At 42.8% G+C, this 21573-nt stretch overlaps 1 protein-coding gene across 1 annotated transcript in view; it reads left to right on the top strand.

Annotated features, from left to right (window-relative positions):
* The first annotated feature begins 372 nt into the window (after positions 1-372).
* The window catches only part of LOC142013260 (protein hinderin-like), a 149294-nt gene continuing 128093 nt past the window's right edge, over positions 373-21573 (top strand). Inside the window, exon 1 of the mRNA XM_074994416.1 lies at positions 373-470. The gene's annotated coding sequence lies outside the window, so the exon portion shown is untranslated. The remainder of the gene's footprint in view (positions 471-21573) is intronic.

Here is a 21573-nt window from a genome sequence, read left to right as displayed (position 1 = left end):
TAACATCCATAAACGAAATGCCATAACCTATCTCCTGTGCTCATCCCTTGTAAGTGCTTGTGAATTTGCTGAAGCTGCTTCCTCTGCGTCTTTTGGTGGCGGACAGGATTGCACTTGTTCTTGGCCTTTGCATTTCCCTTTGTCCACATCTATAATAACCCAGCATTTCAATGCTCCCCACCTCTCCCCACACACACGGTGCACACATGCTGTGTCTTTTTCCAACCTCTGCATTTTATGGCTTTGGTTACCACAGGACCAAAACAGATTTACACAGAATAAATTGGTATTTGATTTGAGCTTTTCAGTTTGGAATATTTTCCCCTTAACTTGCTATCTCACCTCTGCAGCAGCAGTACAGAGAATGCCAGGAACTTCTGAGCCTATATCAGAAGTATCTATCTGAACAGCAAGAAAAGCTAACGGTCTCTCTCTCAGAGCTTGGCGCTGCCAAGCTGAAGGAACAGCAGGTAAGCTCTTTCCCCATACCATTTCTGCAATGACTGTATTGCTGATCCCATTGAAACACACTTTCATTTACTGTCAGAGCTCTAACTATAATGTGTTGTCTTACAGTATATAAATGTTCTTTTACTATTCTATGATTGGCTTTCCATGGCCGTTTTCCCTAATACATGGACTAGAGGAAAGGCATTATTACTTAAAACTACCATTGGATCAGTAAGTCAGATCAAATTCATTGATCCTATTGCAATGCTTTGGGAGCTGTGAGGAAGCTCTTTCTTTGCAATCTAAAGGAAAAAGTAGGCGGTATTGTTGTCTTCCGTGAGCTCTGTTGGACAATGTGTGCTTCATAGAAAATTTGCTATTATTTTAGAAGTAGCCTTTTACATTTCCAGTGTCCTTTTCAGTGAGTGGAAAGGAGACAGAAGGAGGTAAGCTTGCTCTTAAGAGCTTTTCCACTCTATTAGGGGTCCACCTGATTTTGAACCTTCATAAAACAGCTACCAATTGAATAAAAAGTTGATAGAGAAAATATGGGTTGATATACTACATGTTCTATCTAAGTGGTTAAGCGGTCTAAGGTTCCAGTATACTGCAACCAGAAAGGATCTGTAGACCTTACAATTAGTGATTTGCTGATAGCTAGTTATCTGATATATGTACCCTGCTGATTGTTGATCCTTTTGCCAGAATGAAGATCCTGGCTGTGGCCAGTGTTGTTCTTATCTGCTCTTCAGAAATTTGCCTCTGCAGATGTTCAGTTTTGGTGTGTCTCATGAGCCAGTAGCTTCTAATAGTGGTATAGCTTTTAGGTGTGGAGCCTGTCAGGATTTGCTAGGGGCTTCTATTATTGTAACTGTTATGTGCCAGCAATGAGCTCAGCACTGTAGGAAACCTAGAAGGTGGCACACTGTCTGCTTTGTGGAGCTTGTGTTCTAACAAAACTGCACAGCTATTGAGGCAGTCTATACTGGTGAGTGGCTTTTGGCTTTTCTTTTTATTAAAGGTAAACTGAACTTGTATCTAGAAAGAGGAACTGACTTCTCGCTTCACTTTCGCCTTATATACATGATTTTGCTGGTGAGGCTTGGGTTTTATTAATATCGATAGAAATTTTTGTGTTCTGCTGCCTTTAAAATGTTGTGTGTCTTTGGGTGTGGAGTTCCTCGGATCTGCAAATCTTGCCTGAGGTGTTCTGGCCATGATATTGGTTAGAGCATTCACCTTGTAAACCCAAGGTTGTGAGTTCATTCCTCGAGGCTGGGGGGGTCTTTCAAAGGTCTGGGGCAGGTTAGATTAAAAAAAAAATGTCAGGGATGGTGTGATAGGTCCTGGCATGAGCACAGGGGGCTGGGCTTGATGACCTCTCGAGGTCCCTTGCAGTTCTACAAGATGTGTATGTGTATAGTCTCACACCTGCACTCCACTGGGGAATTTGAAAAAGCCAAGTTGAAGTTCTTTCAGTAGTTCAGCATAGACCAGTTTGACATTGCCAGCTGTGTTTGGGGTGAGTCCTGTACTCATGAGCAGGCAAGTTATACTTGAGATATTTTGCTTTGAACCAGCTGAGATACAGACAAATGTCTTTGTCTCTGGACTCTGGGTAACAGCATGGCTTCAATGCCAAAATGTAAAGACAGACACAAGTAAGAAAGCATCACCTCAAGGACTGGTGCATCAGCACAGTACCTAGGGCTCACTGCCATTTGACAAATAGTTTGCACCAAAGAGTGTCATGGACTCACAACTGGGATTGACTTCAGCTCCAGTGTCTGAAATATGGTGTCTTGAGACTATCCGCCTTGCCTGTCCAATTTGTCTGTTTTTCATCCCAATTTAATGGCAGCAACTTCTTAAACTATTTAAGACGAGACCTTACATTGCTTTCTAATTTTAGCTCTGCTGACACTTTGTGATGAAACTTACGTGTATTCACAGATCACTACCTGTGAACCTCAAGTTATAGATCTTCTCTTCTGTGAACTGTTAAACAACATCTACTCTAGAAAGTCCACACTAAAAATGTGTTCTGTTGACAACACTATTGACAGAACTCAGCAGTTTTGTCAACAGCCTTCAGCCTCTCCCCCGTGAGGCAGAATGCCTTTCTCAACAGAATCTGTAGACAAAAACAAGCCATGTGGATGCTCCAGTGGGCCTTCCAGGGGGTTCTATTCTGGGTTAATGGGGAGTCCCATCTGCTGTGCTTATGGTTGGCTGTTCTGTTGAGAGAGTGGCCAGGCAGTCTGGCTTCTCTCTGTTGACAAGTGATCTGCTTTTGTTTGTGGCTAAAATTTGTTGATGGAAGTTTTATCAGGAGATATCTTCCAACAGTAATGTCTGTTTGCAGATCACTGGTCTTACTGTTTGTAGTCTAGCCATCCTTCTCTCTTCAGCTGTCTACTCTATGCAGTTAAGACTTGCTAGTATTGGATTGAAATATCTCAGACCTGGAGAGGTCATTGAGTTCAGTTCCCTGCCCTCTCAGGAGGGCCAAGCATCATCCCTGATGGATTTTTATTTTATATATATTTAATCTATTGGGGCCAGACCCCTTAAGGGCCTCCTCAAGAATTGAACTCACAAGCCTGGGTTTACAAGGCCAATGCTCAAACCCCTGAGCTATGCCTCCCTCCCTTCTAACCACCTAATGGTGGCTGGCACCTAGATCTGAGCACCCAGGCTAGCCTGGCATTGGAAAGTGGTTCCTAAATTACTGTGTCATTATTTCTGTACTCTCCCATAAATGGGGGCATGTATAATGGTCTTTGTGTTGAGACTTGGTTTATGGATGATGTCAATACATCTTCCAGAGCAAGTGACAATAAGAACATCATCTGGAAAGAGAAAAAGAGAATGACCTAGAGAAACCAAACTTGTCAGTGTGACATTCTCAAACCTAGACAGATCAGCACTAGAGTGAAATAAATGGCAGATGCACCTGAGGGTCCAAGAGCTTAAAGAAGAAAGAAAGAGACTGGTGGAATCAAGTGATTTAGATTGTGTCCTTAGTATGAAGAATGTGGGTTTCAGGCCAAGTTTAACCAGAACCATTTTTCCTAACCTGCACCACCATCCAGGTAAACTAACCTGTATTTAGAGCACTTCCAAACCAGGGCTAGAGGTTTTTATTGTTGTCAGTTAAGGGAGTTAAAGCTAAAACCCAGATAGGAGCGTGAGCTGATTGCGGTGTAGACATAGCTCCCAAACTTTAACACAAACTATATGGCCTAAAAAGGCATTGAATGGCATCTCTACATAATTAACTAGTTGAAGGTCATCCAGCTGGTCAAAAGAACTTTTCTTACACTTGTACAGAACCTGGCAGACAGTTTAGCATTGTGATTGACCCACCCTAATTCTCACCACGGGGCAAGTTATAGTGCCAGACCACCAATAACAGGATATGGCCAGGATCACAGACCCTTGGCAAAGAAAGTTAATGTGCTTTTTCTGACTAGGGCTGCATATTCTAAGGCTACATCTATATTCAGGTGGAAAGTTGACAGCTGATACGCAATTTTAGGTATGGTGGTTGTGTACCTAAAATTGACTTTCCAGCCATTGACTTTTGTGGCTGTTTTCGTGGCAGAAGGTCAATGGGTCCACACTTCCCTTTGACCTTCCTTAATCCTCACAGCTCTCAAGGAGTTCCAGGATTGATGTTGACCCTGGAACATGCTGTTTTGAGCATGAGTGAAATGCGCTGTGGAAGATTGAACCTGAGCAGCCGATTTTCTGTGGTAAGTGTAGATGTAGGCTTAGGATCAGGGCAGCAGGGCAAAGTTTTCTGTAGAGAATGCAGTAAGTCCCCAGCTCATTCCTACAGAGTGGAGTTGGAATTGATAATCAGAGCAAGTTTTCATATGGATGAAGAAGGGAATGACATACAAGAGAGTTTTCATTTGGTCAGATTTAAAATGACTTCTTACTGCTCTTAAACTTTGAGCAACAGAGTCATCCTTCTCAGTGATATTTGTTTTGGGAAAGCCTTAGAGTTAGAGTAGTGGGGGCAAACAGCCAAACCAGTTGTAAGATGGAGCTTTATAAATTTATGAACAGGATTATATAATGGAGTTACTTGTGGACTGGACTTGATCCAGGAGGCCCTCTCCTGTTCTTTGTTCTTAAGTTGTTTAGGGATCAGGGTAAAAAAAGCCTTTTAGAATCATAGACTTCGTAGGACTGGAAGGGAACCTTAAGAGGTCTTACAGTCCAGTCCCCTGCATTTCAAACAGAACTAAGTATTATCTAGACCATTCCTGACATGTGATTGTGTAATCTTTTCTTAAAAAAACATGCCAATGATGGAGATTCCATAGCCTCCCTAGGGGAAAAAAGCCACCCCTGATTTATGTGAAATTCGGGTTATGCAAGGATGTAGGAAGTCAACCCTCGCGTAAATCGAGGGTCTACTGTACTTGAAAACTGACCTTTCTCAGTTTTCTCCAGGCCAAACACACCCATTTTTTTCCATTTTTTTTCTCATTTACCCTGCTTTCTAGACTTTTAATCCATGTTTTGCTCTTCCCTTCACTTTCTCCAATTTGTCCATGTCTTTCCTGAAATGTGGCACCCAAAACTAAGGACAATACTACACTTGAGACCTAATCAGCATGGGGTAGAGGGGAAGAAGTACTTCTTGTCTTACTTACAGCACTTCTGCTGAAACACTCCAGAATGTTTCCCTTTTTTTTTTTTTTTTTTTTTTTTAAAAAATGTTACACTGTTGAGTTATATTTAGTTTTGTCATTCAAATTCATTCGGAGGCAGTCACTTCCCATTTTGTATGTACGCAACTGATTGTTCCTTCATGAATGGAGTACTTTGGATTTGTCCTTATTGACTATCCTCCTCTTTACTGCAGACCATTTCTTCTGTATGTCCAGATCATTTTAATCTTTCCTGAGCTCTATTTAAATATTTGAGAATGGGCAACTTTTCTGTTTTGTTTCGAATGAGCTCAGGAAAGCTGGATACATCAAATAGACTTCAAGAACTTCAACTACTAGTCTGCTACCCAACCATAACCCTCTTGGTTTGTTATATGCTTTGAGTAACTGCTATCTGTTTTCACTTGTGGGATTGACACCTCTGGTTTCAGCTGCCAAGGCAGAAAGCCCACAAGTGTAAATATGCAGAGGTGACCTTCAAAGAACAGGTATATACAACTGGCCTTTCTCTTCTCTCTCATGCAGAATCACATGGGAGGATACTTAGTTGAACTCTAAAGAAATGCCTTTTCATGTGGTTTATTTCAAACTCTCTTGTCTCTATATTACTCCCTTTTTGAATCTGTTTTAATTGGATTCGTGTTCTCATGCCACATGCATTGTTATGGCGCCATTTGCTGTTCACCTTTCTACTCTTTATTTTATGGGATTAATACTGATAACACTGTCCATCTTTCAGTATCCAAAGGCTGATTTTAGCGTGAGGAATGGGCGAAGCAAAAGATGAGGCATAAAGCAGTTTTGCCAAACTTTCACATGCTGTTGAGAAAAGAAATGGATAGTTGTGTAGCAACCAAACAATTGTAGGGGCTATAGATGCAGGAGTTTGAAATTCAGCCCTGAATCTTATGCACATGGAGCTAGTGCCACAACTTTGGCCTACATTTTGTTAGCCTGCATCTTATTATCCTTTCCTGACCTTGGAATTGTTGCTATTCATAAGCTCGGCTTAGTAGTAGGGTCCTTTAAATAGAAACCAACCTTCAGAATATAAAGAAATATCCTGGCAGTGGTAAATTGAAATTGTTGGTGATGAAATGATTTAAAACAGAACATTTGTGGCATCAGTAACTGGAACATGTAGCTCTGTGTGTGTGAGAGAGAGAGAGTTAATTCCATTTGAAAATATACTTAAGGTGACATGAATTGAATTATTCAAACTGGTCTTCTTAGCATTTACTCTAGGTTAATACTTCATGATGCCGCTAACAAAATAAAACAGCAGTAAAGTATCACTTTAAAGACTTACAAAATGATTTATTAGGTGTTGAGCATTCATGGGACAGACCCACTTCTTCAGATCAATAACATGTCCAGTACAGACTGGCATCTACATAGTACAGAAGAGGTCCAAAAACAATTGCGATAAAAACTGCCAAATCAAGTACGTAGGACTGAAGAATGGGGGCGAGGGGTGGGGGATGTTAAGTGTCTTGCCTGAGATAATTATGAGCATCAAAGAATGGGAAGCAGTCCTTGTAATGCATGAGGTAATTGCTGGCTTTGTTCATACCAAGTGTTAATGTGTCAAATTTGAATATAAAACCTACTGACTGCTACACTTACCTACCTACCCACCTAAAGAAGAGTCAGACAGATGCAAAGAGAGAGCTTTTGTGTGAAGGACGTGAAGAACTCTACTTGAATAGGTGTCTGCCCTGATATTAATAGAAAATACCATCCATATTAAAAGAGAGTTAAATTTCTATCAAAACAATTTTGAACATCTTCCTTGCTGCTCTTCGCTGTTCGTTTTTTGCCATTTCAAGAAGCAGCAAGCAGAGATGCAAAGAAAATTGCAGTTGTTCTAGGTAAGTAATGATGTCTGACCTAGTTACATAGGCCCTCCTTCACTGCCATCTCAAGCAGTGGAAGAAATTGTAGAAATATTCTGCAGCTTGGAGAAGGACTTGACTCTCAAGAGCCGGACCGAAAGCTGAATTTTTCCTGGAATGGAATTCTTGATCTTCTACTGAGGAGAGGAGAACATCTTTAGTCATGGCTCTGCCTGTTCCATATTAACCTTTTTCAATTCAAGTACAGCTGGCCACTTTTATTTCTTATTTGTATAAGATTATCAGTGCATCTGTTGATTCCTTGGGCTCAAGAAGATTCCTGTTCCTCAGATTTTCTGTTTTCAGTTTGGGTTCTCTCCTAACTAAGCAGCAACTAGGAAAACCTGACAGTGAATTTCAGATTCCTAAAAATTCTTAAGTCATGTCTACTTCTCTTTATTCTTGTGTGTTACATATTTATCTATTGCTTAGCACTCAGAGATTCCCGTCAAGAATGGGTTGCTATTTAACAAAGTGCTGTACAAGCACATGAAGATATGGTCTCTGACTTTGGTAAGAGCATCATCTAACAAGATTAGTATTCCTTTTTTGGAGACTAAATTTTTATAAAAATATAAAAATTGGCTCACCTGAAATATTACTTACTTAAACACTTGTACTCTGCACGGAGTGTAGGTCGTCTACAAATCCCCTCCACTTGACTCTGTCTTGGGACATAACTTCTAGCTATCTCCAGGAGAACCCCAGTTGTTGTCCATCAATATTCGATGTAGTTTCAAAATAAAAACTGAAGCACTCCATTCTGAGAAGAGATCACAAATCTTGCTTTCTTTGCATCTCTGTGGCTAAAACCCTCATCCATATATTTGTCGTCTGCCTTATCAAAAGCTGTTACCTTTCAAAGTTTGGGGTTTTTTCCCTGAAAAGGCAGGAAAAGGGGAGGAAGGTGGCATATTCTGCACAAATCAAGCTCTAGTTTTTGCTTTTTCCCTCCTTTTTTACAGGTCATCTTTAAAAGAGTTGTTTAGCTTGATTAAAGAAGAAATATGCAAAAGATTTTGAATGCTGTGAGGCAAACCTGAACTATAGAACTTATTTTGCTGTTTACCTAGCTGTACTGGAAAAATGGATGAGCCCATGTGAAAGATAAATATGGACTGGAACAATAAAGAACTACTGTAATCTGAAGTGGATCCAAAGATATCAGATAATTTTGGAAGGGAAGTAGCCCGAAAGAGACAAGGTTAAACATAAGTCAGCATTAGTGAGGAGTAGTGATGAGTTTGGTGGCATTTAGGTAATTTGGATTTGTCTTTAACTTAAATTTAGGGCTAGCCTGAAGGTGCTTTTTGTAGTATCTGTGGATGAGATGTATATTATCTAACAATCCTTTTTTATTACTTTTTTCTCTCTGCTCCACACATTGCCAATAAATGCTGCTTTATTTAAAGTGAATTGAGCTTTGACTGCTATAGCTGGGGAAATTACTGACTAGTTTTCTCAAAGGGAATAGAACTGAAGGCTGAAAGGAAACAGATAAAGGTGAATGTGACATCCTCTGAATCAGCATAGGGTATGGAGCAGTTTGCAGTCCACTGCTGGAACAGAGCCACGGAAGGGCCAGGGGGTGACCCAAATCCAGGAGGACCAAACAAACTAACATGCAAAGATTGATCAGAAGAAGGTATGATAGGAAAACACAGCTCTTCAAACTCACCTGGACTAGTTCATTTAAGGTACTTGGCTCAGTTTGGATCTGCCATAGTCTTTCGTGTGACCCTGGCAAGTCTCTTAGTGATTCTGCAGTTAATTACTCCATCTGTAAAACAGGAGTAAAATATCCTTTCTCCCATCCTACCTCTCTCCTCTCTGAGTTTTCTGATGGGCAGAGGTGGACTTTTACTATGTATTTACACAATGACAAGCAGAATGCATGATGAAGCTAGAAGAAAAATCATTGTAAGTTTTACAATGACGAGAGTAATTACCATTGTAACAATATACCATGGGTCAGGTTGAATTCTGCATCACTGACCATTGTGAAATCAAGTTTGGATGTTTTTCTAAAAGATCTGTTCTAGAAATTTTTTGGGGGAAATTACAAGGTCTGTGCTCAATAGCAGGTCAGGCTAGGTGGACGCTATAGTCCCTTTCAGTGAGGGTCTCTTGTTATTGCCAGTGTGCTAGTGAAATAACCAGTCTGTAAGTGTTTGCCTACACATATTCTATTTCAGGTGTGCCTGTGCCAGAGATTGAAACACTGAGCTTGCAGTGCTCATTGCCTGCATGTGAACTCATTGTGCCCTTGAGCCTCTATAGGTATGATTTTCAGCTGGGTGGAGCAACCAACCCTCAGCTCTCCTCGGAGCTTTAATACTAAAGCAGCGTTACCTATATTATATGTTCATATGGCCTTATGTCTTTATAGAAACAAAATAAAACTACGTAAATGAATTTATTTCTGTTGCTGAAAGCTCTAAGGGTCAACCCAGAGAATTTCCGTGTGGGCGTCAGTTGCCTTGCTAGGTTCTGAGATCTAATTTAGATTTCCTAGGGCAGGTGAGATCATATTTTACCAGGGTGCAGACAGGTTCTGCGCCCTCAGGGGTATTTCTCTAACTATCTTAAGTAACGCTGCTACAAAGGGTAATGTGCATTCATTTACTAGGCAATACTGTAGTCTAGAAGCGTCTCATTTGGATACTTCATTTTGCAGGAATTTGTTGCAGTTCGTGTTTTGATTAGACTCAGAGTATCCATCTCTGATGTTTGTAAAGAGCTTAACTCTCCAGAAATGGACTAACATATGGACTAACTCTTGAGATGTGTTGTCTACATGTGCGGTGGTTGGGTTAACAGGTCTTCACTAGACCCACTAAATTGACCCCTGGGAAATCAACTGGCACAGTGCTGATTTCCCAGTAAGCATAGGCATGACCTTGGAGTGAACCCATGATTTTAAATCTGTCTAGAGAAGATAGCTGTCATGCTGCCTAATAGGTATGACAAGAGTCTTGATATTCTCATAAGTTCCCTTTTAATTTTGCTCTAAATAGTTTTCTATGATAGACTGAAATGGTCTAATATTTCTAGTAATGTTTTTATCCAAATTAATATTATATAAATACTTCCAAAAGCATTGATAACTTCCTAAAGAGGAAACAAAGACTGTGAATGGCTGGCTAAATACAAAAGCAGCTTCCCCTCCCTTGGTGTTCACACCTTCAGATCAGCTGCTGGTAGTAAGCCTCACCCTTGCTGACTGAGCTAACCTTGTTATCCCCACCCTTGCTCTGGCTTATTTATACCTGGCCCTGCAGATTTCCAAGACCAGCATCTGAAGAAGTGAGTCTGTGCTCACGAAAGCTCACGGTCAAAACTTTTCTGTTAGTCTATAAGGTGCCACAGGACCCTTGGTTGCTGTTACAGATCCAGACTAACATGGCTACCCCTCCAATTCCTAAAGAGGGTACGTTTTGGGGGGACCTAGTAAAACCCATTTTTTTTCTTCTTTATGGGGAGAACTTTTGCTGCCTGCCAACCTGTGATGTTGGCGGCATCAATAAATTACATTTTTTTTCTGAATCACTGAATTAATCCAATAGTTTGTGGCTGGAAATGTTGCAGTGGCAGAGATACAGACCTTTGGGATCACTACATTTGTCACATAACTTTACACAAGCAATAGAATCTTAAACTTCCGTCAGCCTGCCAAATTTGCAGTACACTGCACCTAAACTCTTCCTTGTAATTTCAGTGTTTTTTCTTCTGTTTTTCTACAGTAGTTGTATAATTTTGGAGTGCACTGTTAAATAATTCCTACGCTATATCCTAGAGTTGACTGGATTTAAATAGTAGGATAAATTAGCGCCTGTATATTGTTACCGTCATGCCTCGAAGGCCTAGTGAAGGCCCAGGACTCTGTTGTACTAGATACTTTACGAAGACAGTCAACAACTCCAAAGAGCTTACATTATATGCTTGCTGAAGCACTTTAAGATCTTTGGGGTGCAATTTATCATAAAAATATTAGATATTGATATGGACTATCACTTAGTGATGTATGTTTTTTACCTTACTTTGAGCCTTTATTTGCAGTTGCGTCCTAAAAGGCTGTAGTTAATAGGTTCCTGACATCTTCCATCATTGCTGTCTCATTAGTGTTGTATTTCCGTGGCTTAAATAACTCAGTGAAGACTGAAATGATAATTCTTAAAGAATTGACTGAACAAGTTAGGCACTGATTTGTTTGGCAGTCTAAGGCATGACAAATATCTTTGACATAAACAGAGTAAATTAAGGTGAGAAAGATAAATCAGCAGTCTAGTTACACTTATCCATTAGCCACTTACAAATAGCTTTCTGGCACAATTTGGAAATTCGTCAATTCTCAAGTTATGTGGTGCCAGAAATGTACCAAATCCGTATTTCTTTTCTGCAAACATAATTTTCCCCTCTGCATCTATATTAAAGTACAGGCCATAGTTAGCAGTTCAGAAAAAAAGTCAAAAACATTTAGTGTGGTTATCACCCTACCACCCCAACTGAGTACTTGTGCGAAAGTGGAACTGTTCCCATTTCAGTTCCTTGTTAACGACACCGTTGAGTATGGGATCTGAAATGTCAGTTCTTGTATTTTCAAACCTGGGGAAACGTGAATAAAGCTTACACATAAGAGCAATCAACTCTGATAGCAGTAGGCTAAATATCAGTTTCTGAAAATAAATTTTATATGAATCTATTCTCCAGACAATTTGACTTTTAAATGTTTGAAAATGTGACATCTTTATGTAAGTGAATAGAGATTGAGGCAGTAGCTATAAAACCTGAAGTTTCATGCATCACCTGCTTTTCACTACAACCTGTTAAACTGCACAACTAGATACAATGCAGACTTTACTGCTTTCTGTCACAATAATTTACTGCCCTCCTGACCTATAAACAGATAACTGTTACCATGACTTGATAGTGGTAGGCATTTGGATACATTCTCAAAGGTAATTCATGGTTTTAAATATTGTATGTATGAAAGGTTTTATAACCAAGCATTTGGAAAATGGCAGTATTACATTTCCTTGAGCTGTGTTCTGGGAGTAATGATATGTCACTGCAGTCTTGTTACATAGTTTCCTGAGCAAAATATCCCCCTCCTTTTTTCCCATAATGCCTTATTCTTGCATAAGGACTACCCTAGATTCACTGAGCTCCTTCAGTTTCCTCAATGTTTCTGGAAAGTATGGGTAAGTAGGGGTAAGTCCACACTGCACAGGTTTTAGTGCCAAGGCTGTGTTGACAGCACCCTGTTACTAAAAGTCAGCGTGTGTGAATGCTGCTTGTCAGCACATTTCCCAACAAAATACTTCCATCCCCTCCGAGTGGGTTTCACTTTATTTGCAGAAAAGTGCTCCTGCCTACAAGGCAGTTGTCCCACATTCACTTGCTGCAGCAAAACTCTGTCATTCGTAGGGAATCAATATCTTGGAGTTGGTTTCCAAATTTGTCTCCGATTTATGATGCTTAATAAATCACTTAACCTCAGTGTATCTCAATTTATCCATCTGTAAAATGTGCTTAATAATCATTACCTACCCACCCTTCTGAAAGACTTTAGAGATCTGTAGATGAAAACCAATAGGTAAGAAGGAAGGATAATCAGGCCTGATTCAGAATGACATTACTCCAATTTTGTGACAGGGTAATTCAATTGAAATCAGTGGTAGTAACCTCCAGATGAATTAAATTTGTTACTTTTATGGCTTGTGGCATATGAAATAACCATAAAAGCCCCTATGCAAATGTCAAATTCCTGAGATGCTGGGGAGGGCCTTTAGACTACCCAAATGGTTGCTTTGGAGTTATGGTTCCATTTCATTGGTCAGAACTTCAGATAATGAACAGAGTGCCTGGATCCCAGTGTGACAGTGCATCCTATAGCCTTTATTCAAATATGCTTATGAATATGCATTACTTGAATATGCTTTCTGAAAGAAATAGGAATTTGCTGAATGTGTATTTTCTATTTGTGTGCATGTATTATTCCTGCATTTGAAGTTAAAAATATGAAATATAAAACTGTTTACTAATCTAGACATTCTAAGTGAGGGCCATTAGTAGTATTCACGGAGCTTAATGGCCTGATACCGGGGACAGTGATTTGTGAATAGTCCTGCTTTTCCTGTAAGCCTGTCCTGTGGTTGGTTCTGCCAAGATGTATCACCATGTCACTTGATCCTGGAACACATTCTGGATGCTGTACTTTACACTAGTAGTGTGAAAAGTTTAAACTGACCATAAAAGATTCCTGCTTTTGGCAATGGGGATATAAAGGTGGGAAGCCAAACAATAGGGGCTTCTGCTAGATGGGAGGGCTTCCCTGTTTACCATCTGAGATGTCTGTTGCAGCCATCTGCAACTGAACATTAAGAAAGATCAGGCCCAAGATGGGAGGCTACCCAGACTGTAGAACTGCTATTCGGGTAAGATATTGCATGTAACGGGTTTCTTAGATTGTTAGACTTAGTTTTTTGGTTTTTTTTTTCCATAGTAACTTACTTTGAGCTATCGGAGGGGTAGCCATGTTAGTCTGGATCTGTAACAGCAACGAAGGGTCCTGTAGCACCTTATAGACTAACAGAAAAGTTTTGAGCGTGAGCTTTCGTGAGCACAGACTCACTTCTTCAGATGCTGGTCTTGGAAATCTGCAGGGCCAGGTATAAATAAGCCAGAGCAAGGGTGGGGATAACAAGGTTAGCTCAGTCGGCAAGGGTGAGGCTTACTACCAGCAGCTGATCTGAAGGTGTGAACACCAAGGGAGGGGAAGGTGCTTCTGTATTAATCCAGCCATTAGCAGTCTTTGTTTAAGCCAGAGCTGAGGGCGTCGAATTTGCAGATGAATTGTAGCTCAGAAATTTCTCTTTGGAGTCTGGTACTGAAATTTCTTTGCTGTAGGATAGCTACTTTTAAGTGTGCTACTGTGTGGCCTGGGAAATTGAAGTGCTCTCCTACGGGTTTTTGTATATTGCCATTTCTGATATCTGATTTGTGTGCGTTTATTCTTTTATGTAGAGACTGTCCAGTTTGTCCGATGTATATAGCAGAGGGGCATTGCTGGCACATGATGGCACATGAAGTTTCAGGACCAGACTCCAAAGAGAAATTTCCAAGACCAGCATCTGATGAAGTGAGTCTGTGCTCACGAAAGCTCATGCTCACAACTTTTTTCTGTTAGTCTATAAGGTGCCACAGGACCCTTCATTGCTGTTACTTTGAGCTGTCTATTATATGCAACCACTTAAATCTTTTTATATTTAACAAAATCACTTTGTTTATTAATAAACCCAGTGGCAATGTTACTGAAGGGAGGGCCAACAGCTGTGCATATCTCTTTCATTGATAAAGGGGTGAACCTCTTATGAGTTTCCTCTGTATAAAATCTTACGCCAAGTGCATTTATCTGGGGTTCTGATCCCATTGGGACCATGCGTGTGTGTGCTGTTGTCGAGTGCCTGAGACTGATCCTTCCCAAAGCTGAGGTGATCTCAGTGTCTGTGTCGCTATGCTGTGGACTGTGACCCCAACTCTGTGCCATTGCTTGAGGAGAACAAAGGGTCTGTCTCACCAGAACAGGGTAGTAAGATGCCCCTGAGGGCAACCAGTGAGGCTGTGTGGTGTTTCAGTATATTAAGTGACAGTCTTGAGGGGATCTCTGTGACTGAACCTGTCACACCCTGCAAGTATCTGTGTATCATGTTTGCATACAAGCTTGTGATTTTGGAGAAGCAGAATATTGGAGCAAGCTTGTATTGTTGAATGAGTAAGTGAATCTGGTATCTGAGGAGTGGCAGGTAAGGTTTTGTCTGCCACTATTGTAGTTAATTGTTTGGAGGAATGCACATAGTGGAAATATTCCTTCCTTTTTGCCTGACAGAGGAGGAAGACAGAAGGAACTACTGTTAGAGGTGCAGAAATATGCCTCATTCTTAAGCATCACTGGTGTCAGAGGACTCATTATAACCCATTTAATCAGTGAACCAATAGTATCACAAATATAGCAATGTTAGTCACAGGGGCAGCAGTGTTTGTAGCTTCACAAAAAAACCCAGCAGTCCTGTAGCACTTTAGAGACTAACAATTTCATTTATTAGGTAATGAGCTTCTGTGGGTACAACCCATTTCGTCATCTTCCCACACAAGCTCATTAAGTAATAAAGAAAAATGTTAGTTTTTAAGGTGCTACAGGATGGCTTGTTTTTCGCTGAGTCAGTGTCTCCAAAGGGATCCCTTAGGTGTTTTGAGACAGCAAATTAACTTACTTCTGTGCTGAGTGTCCCTCACAGCCTGAGAAGTTGGAGTATGCCACACATAAAATTGAGTTTACCCTGTTTTCCATTTTTGGCTTTGTCATTCACTTTTTAATGAAATGCCTTCAAATTTAATTTATCTAGATTATAATGGAATGGAGGAAAAAGCTAAGTTCCATTCTTGGAGATACCACAGACTTATTTGTGATTTTAGGAAAGTCACCCAAGGCTTGATCTTACAAGGTCCTGAACTCTTCTATGAAGTGCTATGCACCTTCAGTTTCCGCTGAAGTCCTGTCTCTCCATACTGTGAAGTTCAACATTCTGCTGGCTTGAAGTCTTTGTGATTCACCTAAAGGCAAGTTCAAATGTAAGGAGAAGTGAAGCCTCTCAGCATTCTTTAAACATTTGATCCATAATCTTTGTTCCTTCATTTGCTTTTTAAAATGAAGTTGGTAACAGAGAGGCAGGCAGTGAGCTATATGTGAAAAGTGAGTATTCTGATGCAGTAAGAATATTCAATTACATACAGACAATTCACTTGATGTGTTTGAGAGGATATCTGTAAATAAGCGAAAGACCATGGACAATTACATCATCATACATGAGGTAGTTATGACTGAGTGTTCATTGTTGCTATTTTTTATGAAAATCATTGTGGTAATTAAGTCAGAGCTAACTGGCTGGAGCAGAAGAAGAGACCTTGGCAAGCAGGTGATATACCTGTAGTGTTGAACATGGTGTTTAGGGACTATGATAACATTAGCTCAGGAGAAGTTCTGAGGAGGAGATGAGTTTGTTCATCCAGGTTATTGTTTCCCCGATCGGGTAATCTTCTCTTAAGTGTTGTAGAGATTGCCTGCCTGGAAGTGGTTGGAATGTTTGGCAAAAAGGGATGTCCAGAGTTGATACTGCTTTCAAATATGGAGGTAACTCAGCTATCTATTTTGTGTAAGCATATCTCCTTCCTCTGCAATGAATATTATCACTTTTCTAGATTGTTTCCCAGAATGGCTGACTGCACTGTTTAAAAATAATATCAGTGCAAGGTGTAATGCTGCTTTTAAGATCATAGAATCATGGTACTGGAAGGGACCTCAGAAGGTCTTTGAGTCCAGCCCCTGCTTCAAGCAGGATCAACTCCAACTAAGCCATCCCATCCAGGACTTCATCAAGCCAGGACTTAAAGCTTCGAGGGATGGAAATTCCACCACCTTTCTAGACAACTCATTCCAGTGCTTCACCACCATCCTGGTGAAGCAGTTTTTCCTAATATCCAACCTACTCTTCTCCTTCTGTAACTTCAGACCATTGTTCCTTGTTCTGCCATCTGTCACCACTGAGAACCGTTTCTCTTTAGAGCTCCCCTTCAGGAAGCTGGAGGCTGCTATTAAGTTGCCCCTCAGTCCTCTCTTCTGCAAATTAAATAAGCCCAAATCCCTCAGGCTTTCCTCCATAGGTCATGTGCTCCAACCCCTGAATCATTTTCGTTGCCCTCTGCTGAACCTGTTCCAGCACATCTATGTCCTTTCTATACAGGAGGGCCCAAAACTCCAGATGTAGCCTCACCAGTGCTGAATAGAGGGGAACAACAGTCTCTCTAGATCTGCTTGAAATGCTCCATCTAATGCACCCCAATGGCTATGTCTACATGTGCACGCTACATCAAAATAGGCTATTTCGATGAATAACGTCTATACATCCTCCAGGGCCGGCAACGTCGATGTTCAACGTCGACGTTGGGCAGCACCACATCGAAATAGGCGCTGCGAGGGAACGTCTACACTCCAAAGTAGCACACATCGAAATAAGGGTGCCAGGAACAGCTGCAGACAGGGTCACAGGGCGGACTAGCGCTTCCGGGGCAACAGCTAGCTGCTCCCTTAAAGGGCCCCTCCCAGACACACTCAGCCTGCACAGCACGCGGTCTGCAGAGCCATAGGCACGCACACCTCGAGTGACGCAGTCATGGACCCCCAGCAGCAGCAGCAGCCAGAGGTCCACACAGCCGCCCCTGTAGGAGCAGTGCTCGCCCTGCTCCATGCCATGCAGGAGGCAGCTGAGCACCTCCTTGCCACAGAGGAGGAGCTGCCCGCAGGGGAGGAGGACACAACCCCCAACCCTGCAGCACCTCCGCCCCCCCCGCCGCACACGCTGCCGGCTGTGGAGCTACCCCACGAGCACCAACTGGTGGGAGTGGCTGGTGCTCAGAGAGTGGGACGACGACTGCTGGCTCCAGAACTTTCTGCGATGGCAGACGGCGCAGCGGGTGCAGCAGGCAGGGCGGGCGCAGCGGCGGCTGGCATGGCATGGGGGGCCAGGTAGTCGGCGATACGGTTGAAGGTCCGCATGAAGGCCCCCCATGCCTCCTGGCGCCAGGGCAGTGCCCGCTCCTGTAGCTGGAGGCGGCGCTCCTCTACCCGCAGCAGCTGCTTGGCGACCTCCAGCTGCTGACGATGGATGGCCAGCAGCTGGGGGTCTGTCGCCGTTGGGTGGTGGTGCTGGGTCTGCCATCTTCCCCGCTGTGGGGCTGGCCAGTCCTCCGCCGAGGGGCTGGCCTGGAGTGATGGCCCCGGTGGGCTGTCCGGGACGACTGACACCTTGCCGGCGCTCTCCAGTCCTTCCGATGGTGCAGCTGCGGAACACAGGAGGCGGGGAAAGAAGAGTGGAGACAGCCGTTAGTGTGGACCCCGAGCCATGGCCCTTGTCCCCCCACCCCTCTGCTGCTGGTTCCCCATCCCCGTCCCCGGGAGATGCTGCTGCTGCTGCTGCTGCTGCTGCTGCTGATGGGTGTCCCACCCCCTCCCCCCGGGGGACCCTAGAGGTTCCGCTCCCCCCAGCCCCGGGGATGGGGTATGGCACTGTCGTGCTGGGGGGCAGGGGCTGATGCACTCTTCTGAGGGACATGCCACTGCTGTCCTTGGGGCCATGGTCATCTGGACATGTGGAGGGCCCTGGTCATATCTATTACCCCCGCCCCTCAACCCCAGGGGTGTGCACCGGGGGGGTACATACCTGATGGTCCACTCCCACGGTCAGGGAGCGGGGAGCTTTAAGGGGCCGCTGCATGCGGCCACCATCGAGCTCAGGGGCTGGGCAGAGCGTCTCTCAACCCCTCAGCTGATGGCCACCCTGGAGGACCCTGCTATTTCGATGTTGTGGGACGCGCAACGACTACATGTTCCCTACTTTGACGTTGAACGTCGAAGTAGGGCGCTGTTCCCATCCCCTCATGGGGTTAGCGACTTCAACGTCTTGCTGCCTAACGTCGATGTTAACTCCGAAATAGCGCCCAACACGTGTAGCCGTGACGGGCGCTATTTCGAAGTTGGCGTCGCTACTTCGAAGTAGGTGGCACGTGTAGACGTGACCAATATGCCGTTAGCCTTCTTAGCTACAAGAGCACACTGTTTACTCATATCCAGCCTTTCATCCGCCATAATCCCTATGTCCCTTTCTGCTGTACTGCTGCTTAGCCAGCCAGTCCCCAGCCTGTAATGGGTCACTCTGGATCCTATGTCTACCTTCCAATTTATCTCTCTCTCCTGCAGCTTAGTGTCATCCACAAACTTGCTGAGGGTGCAATCCAGTCCCTTATCCAGGTCATTAATAAAGATGTTGAACAACACCAGCCCCAGAACTGAGCCTTGGGGTACTCCCCTTGATTCTGACTGCCATCCAGATATTGAGCCATTGACCACTACCTGTTGGGCCCGACCGTCAAGCCAGTGTTCTATCCATTTTATAGTCCGTGTATCCAATCCATACTTCCTTAACTTATGGGTAAGTTACAGGGTGTTTTTTAAGTGGGGAATAGGAACTTAGAGGAAAGGTTAGTAAAAAAGATTCCAAAATGGATCAAAGGGTGCTCTCTTCTTGCTTGTTAATGAGAGAGAGAGCAATAATTCTTGTGACTATTTGTAAAACCTTTCCAAATGTGTTTCTTTAGTCAGGAGATACTGAAAGCCTCCCTGTAGCTATGAGTATTTAGCATTTTCTATGATGATCTTGAAAGCTCAGTTTGCCAGAGACTGTGAAAGAGAGGACTATCCTGTTTGTGCTGTGGAAGGTTTGAGCTATATTCTTACCTGGTGGGATGGTCATGGGTAGAGCAGATGTGGAACAGTATTATTCCTTTTTAGGCTTTAGAAGTAATCCTGAGGCTTGTGGAGGTATGGGTTCTTTGTGCTGCTGTTGATGGTTTTTTTTTTTTTGTTTTTTTTTTTTGTTTTTAAATTAGAAATACCCATGTAATTTTAATGAAATATAAAAATGCATGAACCCATTGTATGATTGTTCTTAACACTTTTAAATAATCTGTCTAGACCAGGCCTGCTTGTGAGGGAGTGGTGGTGGTGGTGAGGGGAGGGTGCACAGAGGCAATAGCCTGGGTCCTGGTGATTGAGGAGCCTGGGGCTAAGGCTGCCTCTGTGGCAGTGGTGACTCCCCATGCCCCGTATCCTTTGAATTGTTGCTGGAGTGCAGCTGTGGTCCTCCGCACGGCTCTTAGGGCTGCCTGGGGAGGTGTGGGGTGGTACACAGCATGCTCCAGGCCGGGCTAGGAAGAGGTAGGGAGGGACACCACAGCCTGGAAGGCACTGAAGGCTGGCTGCCCTTGGGCCTCCCCCACAAGCTCCCCTGCCAGTGCCCAGGAGCCCAGAGTGGCTGTTGGTTCCCGTGGTCAAGACAAGAAGTGTAGCCTATAACTAGGTCTGAGGAACCACAGAGCAGATGTTTGTGGCTAATGTGAACAGAAGAGGCAAGGGATAAATATAATTAATCCTGTATTGCACGTGGTGCTTCCAGGTTCTAGCCCTGCTATTAGGTGCGGTACAAACAAAAGGAAAAGGTACAATTTCAGAGGGGGCAATCCTCTGACAAAGCAAAAACGGAGGGGGGATGGGCATTCTAAAATATCTGTGAAATTCTGAGGCTAGCAGATTTGTTACTGTTGTTTATTTATATTACTGTAGCAACCAGAAGCCGCTCTTGGGGAGCCAGGGCACATTGCTAAGTGCTGCACAAACATGGTTAAAATCACAGTACCTGTCTGACTTCAGGATAAAGGCAAAATGTGGTGAGTGAGTGAGACGTGTGTGGGTGGAGATGATGGAGGAAGGGGTCAGAGTGATAAACAGCTGTATTTTCACATGTAGCTCGCTGCCTGCCTATGTGTTACCAACCTCCAGTAGCAACTAGCAGTTGTCGCTGGCCCCAGCAGGTGCTGCTTATCTGCTATCTTGTGTCTTTTATGCCCGCTTGGATTCCCATATAAGCTTAGTGACTTTCATATGGAGAAGTGTTGGAGTTAGATGAGAAGCGAATACTTTATGCCATCATTTTGTAGCTTGACCATCGAGAGGAATGGATGGCAGCAAAAACTGAAGAATGTGAAGCTTGTACAAATGTTAATACCTGCAAACCTTCTCTTGTGTTGGTCCTGGATCCAGTGTCCAGAGAAGCAGTCAAGTAGCACTTTAAAGACTAACAAAATAATTTATTAGGTGAGCTTTCGTGGGACAGACCCACTTCTTCAGACCATAGCCATACCAGAACAGATTCAATATTTAGGACACAGAGAACCAAAAACAGTAATCAAGGTAGACAAATCAGAAAAATATCACCTTGATATTTTTCTGATTTGTCTACCTTGATTACTGTTTTTGGTTCTTTGTGTCTTAAATATTGAGTTTGTTCTGGTCTGGCTATGGTCTGAAGAAGTGGGTCTGTCCCACGAAAGCTCACCGAATAAATTATTTTGTTAGCCTTTAAAGTGCTATTTGACTACTTTTTTATTTTGATAGTGTATAGACTAGCACGGCTTTCTCTCTGTTACTAGTGACCAGAGAGTATCCTGTTTTTGCATTCTTTCAGTAAGTCATACTGCAACATCTTGTTGAGGTGAGGCATTATCTATTTTTTGTATGGCAAAATGAAGACCAACAAGGATATAATTTTTTCTTAGGCCTTACAGTACACCACTGGCAGCAGTGCCAGAACTAGAATTCAGGCAATCCAGCTTTATGTTACTCTAACCACTAAGCTACACAAGTTTTTGTCTTTGTTCTTGCTTGCAATCTAACAGTATTAAGCAACGGATTGAGTCTACACTGAATTTCTGTACTCAATCGGTTGCTAACACTATTTCTGCTCCACTGGAAGTAGGAGTGATAATGTAAACCAGAGCTTTAGCCATTCAGTTTTAGATCAGATCTACAAAAATACCAGCTTCCGCTCTTCACCTGAACTTCTAACATTTCTATCACGATGCCATTGGTA

This window comes from Carettochelys insculpta, chromosome 5 (genome assembly GCF_033958435.1).
Source record: "Carettochelys insculpta isolate YL-2023 chromosome 5, ASM3395843v1, whole genome shotgun sequence".
Lineage (NCBI taxonomy): Eukaryota > Metazoa > Chordata > Testudines > Carettochelyidae > Carettochelys > Carettochelys insculpta.
This window is presented reverse-complemented; position numbering and strand designations above follow the sequence as displayed.